Raw genomic sequence first — 8,412 nt, forward strand, 5'->3', positions numbered from 1 at the left:
ATCTACATATCAAAGAACATCAGAGTCCCAATTACGGTAAAAACAAAGAGACCTATATCTCTTTAATCTACACACATAAGAGTCAGCCTACTAAAGACAAAGAGAAAAATCTTGAAACCAGCAAGAGAAAAATAACTCATCACAAGCAAACACACATTACAAATGATAACTCCTAGAGGCCAGAAGAGAATAACATGACATATCTCAAGTTCTGACCATTCTTGGTATAAACCAAGAATTCTATATCCAGCAAAATTAGCCCTCAAAACATAAAGGCAAATAAACACTATCATAGACAGAAAAAAAAAAAAAAAGGCTGATAAAATTCATTGCCAGCAGACTTGCCTTATAGGAGATACTAAAGAAAATCACAGAGGAAAGTAAGTAATACCAAACAGTATGTTGAATCCATAGGAAGAAATGGAGAAAATAAGAACGTTAAATATGTAGGTAAATATAATGACTGTATAAAATATATTTTATTTTTTTCTCTCAAAAGTTTTTTAAAAGATAAGACTATAAGAGCAATAACAACAACACTCTGTTGGTGGGTTTGTAACACATACAGATACAATATTTATACAATAGTGATAACAAAGGAGGAAGTAATGTAGATATATTAAAACAAAGTTCTTATATTTTATCAGAATCAAGTTTTTATTCATGTAAATTATGATAAAAAAGAGTATAAAGATATAAAGTGGGGGCGGGGGACAAGATGGCGGGGAAGTAGGAGGAGGCGCCTTTTCAACCTATACCCTTAAGTGAGCTGAGTATCTACCAAAGAACTCCATTCACCCATGAAATCAGCCTGAGATCAGAATTATACACGTCTGGATCTCTACAGGGGCAGAAGACGTCAGTGGGCAGGTAAAGCAGAGTGGGAACTGTGACTGATATCAGAAGATAAACAAAAGGGGGAGGGAGCCACACCAGAGGTGACCGGTTGGAAAGTAATATCCCTAACACAAGGGAGAGTGCCCTGTGTCTGGGGACCAGCATTAACTTGGAGACTGGTTGAAAGCACTCCAAAGAGCAAAGGAATGTGGGGGGGGGGGGCAATATTGTGGGAATCAGGGCGGCTAGGGACAGGGGCTTAAGTCCCCAGTCCCAGGACAGCCTCCCCTGGTGCTGAGCCTGAGAGAGTTCGGTGGAGAAACCAGGTCTTGGTCCCTGAGCCACCAGCACAACCGAGATTGTGTGGGTTCTGGCTCCTGTGAGGGGATGGAAGCCATACCAGAGGGCAGAACACTCGAGCCCTGATATAGAACCTGAGATGCAGGGGCCCTCATCCTCCCCTGAGAGAGGTACAAAGGCCCAGCCTGCACTCTTTGATATGCGCCATTGTTTCAGAGCCTAAGACATGCCCCCAAACTCTCCCCTGGGAGAGGTGCGCCAAATCCCAGCCTGGTGCTTTCTGACCTGCCCTGCGCCCCTGTTCTCAGAGCCTGAGACGTGCACGCAACCCACAGACTCCCCTGAAAGAGGTGCGGGCAAGCCGGGCATTCTTAGACCCAGAAATACCAGGCACTCCCAGCCTGGGCCAGCGGGAAAATCTCAGCGTGCAGTCGCTGCTTGGAACCTCTCTGGTGGTCTGGAGTTCCCAGACAGCCACCGCTGCTGTGGTTTGGGGTACAAGCAGAAGATCCTGCGTCCCCAGGGACTGTTACCAGAACCTGCACTGCCAGTGGCCAAGGGGAAATTTATATGGGCTCTGCAACACCCACAGAAGAACAGACTGAGGCTTCTCTCTGAGAGGAGGTCAAGGTGCAATTTGCTTTCCTCTAAACCTATAAAAACCATCAAAAGCAGTCAAGGCAAGAGGGGGGAAAAAAAGAAAAAGGTGAACAAACATAAGAACCTCCAGAAAACAAAAGCCTGAAAAAACCTGTTTCCTCAGAGCCCACCCTCTTGAGGGGGACTGGAGGACTTAACTCAGGGAACATCATTGACTGAAAAACCCATGTGGGAGGCCCCTCCCCCAGAAAACCAACCAGGAAAGAAAAAAAAAAAAAAAAGACTACAAGAGAACTACCACCACTACTTCATAGGACAACTTTTATTTTTAATTTGTTCCCACTATTCTGGCTCATTTTTCTAATATAGATAATTTTTTAACCTATTTACCATCACAGCAAGCTGTCCATTATATCAAATTCCATAATAACCTTCTAACATAAACATTTTGATACATACACCTGTGTTATTCTTTTACAATTCTATTTTTGATATTTTTTAATTTTAGTTTAGTTCAGTCTAGTTTATTCCTTTTTTATTTTTATTTTCTAATATTCATATAGAGTTAAACTTCAAAGTAATCCCCTTTCCACAATCAATACTACCCCTATAGGTAAAACAATTTTTAATCCCCCTTTATCCTAGGAAGTTGAGTCCTAGGATATCAAGATACCAAAGATATCAAGATACATCCAGGAAGGATCAAAAGAAACTTCCTCACCCACACTGAGAATTTATAACCACTCTCCCAACTTTTTCTTCCACCAGTGTTTCTGTGTTTGTGTTTGTCCTGATAGTATATAAATCTTAAACTTGGGGTTCTTTACGACGAGGTTCTTTCTTTATTACATATATATTTTTTTTCACTTGTTATATATTTTATCAGTCTTTTTGTTTGTCTGTTTTTGTTTGTATACCTCATAAATCTTACCTTGGGGCCCATATGGGCTGAACCTTCTCTTTCATCTTCCTTTTCTTTCCTGTCTCTCTCTCTTTTTTTTTTTTTCTTTTTTCTCTCATTTGGGTGGGGAATCCTGATTGCTCAGAAGTGTTCCAGGGTGCACCCTGACTGCACAATGGTCGATACATCCAGCTACATCTGTTCAGTCATCTATCACCAAAATGACTAGGCGGAGGAATGCCCAACAGAAGAAAAATACAGAGGATGGACCTTCTGCAACAGAGCTAATGGCTATCAACATAGACAATATGTCGGAAAGGGAATTCAGGCTTACAATTATCCAGGCAATAGCTAGGTTGGAGAAAGCCATGGATGACCAAATGGAATTGATTAGGGCCGAGCTGAAAGCAACCATACAGGATGTTCACAATGTTAGGGCAGAGCTGAAAGCTACCAGGGATGAGGTACACAATGCTCTCAATAGTTCCAATATAATCTATATTCTCTCAAAGCTAGGGTAACTGAGACAGAAGATAGAATTCGTGATCTGGAGGACAAACAGATAGAGAGAAAGGATCAGGAGGAAGCCTGGAACAAACAGCTTAGAAACCACGAAAACAGAATCAGGGAAATAAATGATGCCATGAAACGTTCCAACGTCAGAATTATTGGAATCCCTGAAGGGGAGGAGAAAGAAAGAAGTCTAGAAGACACAGTGGAACAAGTTCTTCATGAAATTTTTCCCAATCTCGTGAATGGAATCAGCGTTCATGTACTTAGAGGCCAAACAATCTCCACCCAAGATTATAGATTCCAGAAAAACATCAAAACACCTGATAGTCAAATTGAGGAATCATAATTGTAGGTATAATCTCTTGAAAGCCGCTAAGACAAAGAGACTCCTTACTTAAAGAGGAAAGTCCATCAGAATAACGTCAGTCCTGTCCACAGAGGCCTGGCAAGCCAGAAAGGGCTGGCAAGATATATTCAGGTCACTAAATGAGAAGAACATGCAACCAAGAATACTTTATCCAGCAAGACTGATGTTCAAAATGGATGGAGAGATAAAGAATTTCCAAGACCAGCAAGGCTTAAAAGACTATGCAACCACCAAGCCGGCACTGCAGGAAATATTAAGGGGGGTTCTATAAAAAAGGGAAAATCCTAAGAATAGCATTGAACAGAAATATAGAGACAATCTACAGAAAGAAAGACTTCAAAGGTAACACGATGTCAATAAAAACGTATCTATCAATAATCACTCTCAATGTGAATGGCCTAAATGTGCCCATAAAATGGCAAGGGTTGCAGATTGGATAAAACAACAGGACCCATCCATATGTTGTCTACAAGAGATCCACTTTGAACCTAAAGATACACCCAGACTGAAAGTGAAGGGATGGAGAAGCATTTATCATGCCAATGGGCCCCAAAAGAAGACTGGGCTAGCAATTCTCATATCAGATAAATTAGATCTAAAACTAAAGACTGAAGTCAGAGATACAGAAGGACACTATATAATCTTTAAAGGGACTATCCATCAAGATGATCTAACATTGTAAATATCTATGCCCCCAATATGGGAGCAGCCAATTATATAAGAAAACTGTTAATCAAAACAAAGAGTTGGGGCGCCTGGGTGGCTCAGTGGGTTAAAGCCTCTGCTTTCGGCTCAGGTCATGATCCTAGGGTCCTGGGATCGAGCCCCGCATCAGGCTCTCTGCTCCGCGAGAAGCCTGCTTCCTCCTCTCTCTGCCTGCCTCTCTGCTTACCTGTGATTTCTCTCTGTCAAATAAATAAATAAAATCTTAAAAAAAAAAAAACAAAGAGTCATATTGATATGAATACACTAATCATAGGAGATCTTAACATGCCTCTCTCAGAAATAGACATCATCGAAGCAGAAAATCAATAAAGAAACAAGAGCATTGAATGACACATTGGACCAGATGGGCCTCATAGATGTATACAGAACATTCCACCCAAAAACAACAGAATACTCATTCTTCTCAAATGCACATGGAACCTTCTCCAGAATAGACCACATATGGGGTCACAAATCAGGACTCAACCAATACCAAAAGACTGAGATTATTCCCTGCATATTCTCAGATCACAATGCTTTGAAACAGGAGCTCAATCACAAAGAAAAGTTCAGAAGGAACTCAAACAACTGGAAGCTAAAGATCACCTTGGTTAAGAATGCTTGGATCAACCAGGAGATCAAAGAAGAACTGAAACAATTCATGGAAACCAATGACAATGAAGACACTTCGATCCAAAACCTATGGGATACAGCAAAGGCGGTCCTAAGGGGGAAATACATAGCCATCCAAGCCTCCCTCAAAAAAATTGAAAAATCCAAAACACAGCAGCTGTCTCTACACCTTAAATAACTGGAGAATCAACAAGAAATCAAACCAACTACACACATAAGAAGGGAAATCATCAAGATTAGAGCTGAGATCAATGAGGTAGAAACCAGAGATACAGTAGAACGTATCAATGAAACTAGAAGCTGGTTTTTTGAAAGAATCAATATGATCGATAACCATTGGCCACACTAATCCAAAAGAAAAGAGAGAAAGTCCAAATTCATAAAATTATGAATGAAAAGGGAGAGATCACAACTAACACAAAGGAAGTAGAAACAATCACCAGAAGTTATTATCAACAGTTATATGCCAATAAGCTTAGCAACCTAGATGAAATGGATGCATTCCTGGAAAACTATAAATTACCAAAATTGAACCAGGAAGAAATCAACAACCTGAACAGATCGATATCTAATAATGAGATTGAAGCAGTGATCAAAAACCTCCCAAAAAACAAGAGCCCAGGACCTGACGGATTCCCTGGGGAATTCTACCAAACTTTCAAAGAAGAAATAACACCTATTCTCCTGAAGCTGCTTCAAAAAATTGAAGCAGAAGGAAAACTTCCAGACTCTTTCTATGAAGCCAGCATTATCCTGATCCCCAAACCAGGCAAAGACCCTACCAAAAAGGAGAATTTTAGACCAATATCACTGATGAATATGGATGCTAAGATTCTCAACAAGATCCTAGCCAACAGGATCCAACAACACATTAAAAAGATTATCCACCATGATCAGGTGGGATTCATCCCTGGGCTACAAGAATGGTTCAACATTTGCAAATCAATCAATGTGATACAACAAATTAATATAAGAAGAGAGAAGAACCACATGGTCCTCTCAATTGATGCAGAAAAAGCATTTGACAAAATCCAGCATCCATTCCTGATTAAAACGCTTCAAAGTATAGGGATAGAGGGAACATTCCTGAACCTCATCAAATCTATCTATGAAATACCCAAAGCAAATATCATCTTCAATGGGAAAAGCTTGCAGCCTTCCCGTTGAGATCAGGAACACGACAAGGATGCCCACTTTCACCACTCTTGTTCAACATCGTATTAGAAGTCCTAGCAACAGCAATCAGACAACAAAGAGAAATGAAAGGTATCCAAATTGGCAATGAAGAAGTCAAACTCTCTCTCTTTGCAGATGACATGATTCTTTATATGGAAAACCCAAAAGACTCCACCCCCAAACTACTAGAACTCATACAGCAATTCAGCAACGTGGGAGGATACAAAGTCAATGTGCAGAAGTCAGTGGCTTTCTTATACACTAACAATAAAAATACAGAAAGGGAAATTAGGGAATCGATTCCATTTACTATAGCACCAAGAACCATAAGATACCTGGCAATAAACCTAACCAAAGAGGTAAAGGATCTGTACTCGAGGAATTACAGAACACTCATGAAAGAAATTGAATAAGACACAAAAAGATGGAAGACTATTCCATGCTCTTGGATCAGAAGAATAAACATTGTTAAAATGTCTCTACTGTCTAGAGCAATCTATACTTTTAATGCCATTCCGATCAAAATTCCACCAGTATTCTTCAAAGAGCTGGAGCAAATAATCCAAAAATTTGTATGGAAACAGAAGAGACCCCAAATTGCTAAGGAAAGGTTGAAAAACAAAAATAAAGCTAGGGACATCACGTTACCTGATTTCAAGCTTTATTACAAAGCTGTGATTACCAAGACAGCATGGTACTGGCATAAAAACAGACACATAGACCAGTGGAACAGAGTAGAGAGCCCAGATATGGACACTCAACTCTATGGTCAATTAATCTTCGACAAAACAGGAAAAAATATACAGTGGGAAAAAGACAGTCTCTTCAATAAATGATGCTGGGAAAACTGGACAGCTATATGTAGAAGAATGAAACTCGACCATTCTCTTACACCATACACAGAGATCAACTCAAAATATATGAAAGATCTCAATGTGAGACAGGAATCCATCAGAATCCTAGAGGAGAACATAGGCAGTAATCTCTCTGATATCAGCCACAGCAACTTCTTTCAAGATATGTCTCCAAAAGCAAAGGAAAAAAAAGCAAAAATGAACGTTTGGGACTTCATCAAAATCAAAAGCTTTTGCAAAGCAAAGGAAACAGTCAAAAAAACAAAGAGGCAACCCACGGAATGGGAGAAGATATTTGCAAATGACAGTACAGACCAAAGGTTGATATCCAGGATCTATAATGAACTCCTCAAACTCAACCCACATGAAACAGGCAAACATATAAAAAAATGAAAAGAAGATATGAACAGACACTTCTCCAATCAAGATATACAAATGGCTATCAGACACATGAAAAAATGTTCATCATCATTAGCCCTCAGGGAGATTCAAATTAAAACCACATTGAGATATCACCTTACACCAGTTAGAATGGCCAAAATTAACAAAACAGGAAACATGTGTTGGAGAGGATGTGGAAAAAGGGGAACCCTCTTACACTGTTAGTGGGAATGCAGGTTGGTGCAGCCAATTTGGAGAACAGTGTGGAGATTCCTCAAGAAATTAAAAATAGAACTTCCCTATGACCCTGCAATTGCACTCCTGGGTATTTACCCCAAAGATACAGATGCCTTGAAAAAAAGGGCCATCTGTAACCTAATGTTTATAGCATCAATGGCCACGGTCACCAAACTGTGGAAAGAACCAAGATGCCCTTCAATGGACGAATGGATAAGGAAGATGTGGTCCATATACACTATGGAGTATTATGCCTCCATCAGAAAGGATGAATACCCAACTTTTGTAGCAACATGGACGGGACTGGAAGAGATTATGCTGAGTGAAATAAGTCAAGCAGAAAGAGTCAATTATCATATGGTTTCACTTATTTGTGGAGCATAACAAATATCATGGAGGACAAGGGGTGTTAGAGAGGAGAAGGGAGTTGGGGTATTTTGGAAGGGGAGGTGAATAATGAGAGACTATGGACTCTGAAAAACAATCTGAGGGGTTTGAAGTGGCGGGGGGTGGTAGGTTGGGGTACCAGGTGGTGGGTATTATAGAGGGCATGGATTGCATGGAGCACGGGGTGTGGTGAAAAAATAATGAATACTGTTTTTCTGAAAATAAATTAATTTTTTTAAAAACAGAAAGATATAGAAACAGTCAAGAAAACAAAGAGGCAACTCATGGAATGGAAGAAGGTATTTGCAAATGCCAGTATAGACAAAAGGTTGATATCCAGGGTTTATAAAGAACTCCTCAAACTCAACACACACAAAACAGATAATCATATCAAGAAATTGGCAGAAGATATGAACAGACACTTCTCCAGTGAAGACATACAAATGGCTATCAGACACATGAAAAAATATTCACCATCACTAGCCATCAGGGAGATTCAAATCAAAACCACATTGAGATAT

Source organism: Mustela nivalis (genome assembly GCF_964662115.1).
Source record: "Mustela nivalis genome assembly, chromosome: 9".
Classification (NCBI taxonomy): Eukaryota; Metazoa; Chordata; class Mammalia; order Carnivora; family Mustelidae; genus Mustela; species Mustela nivalis.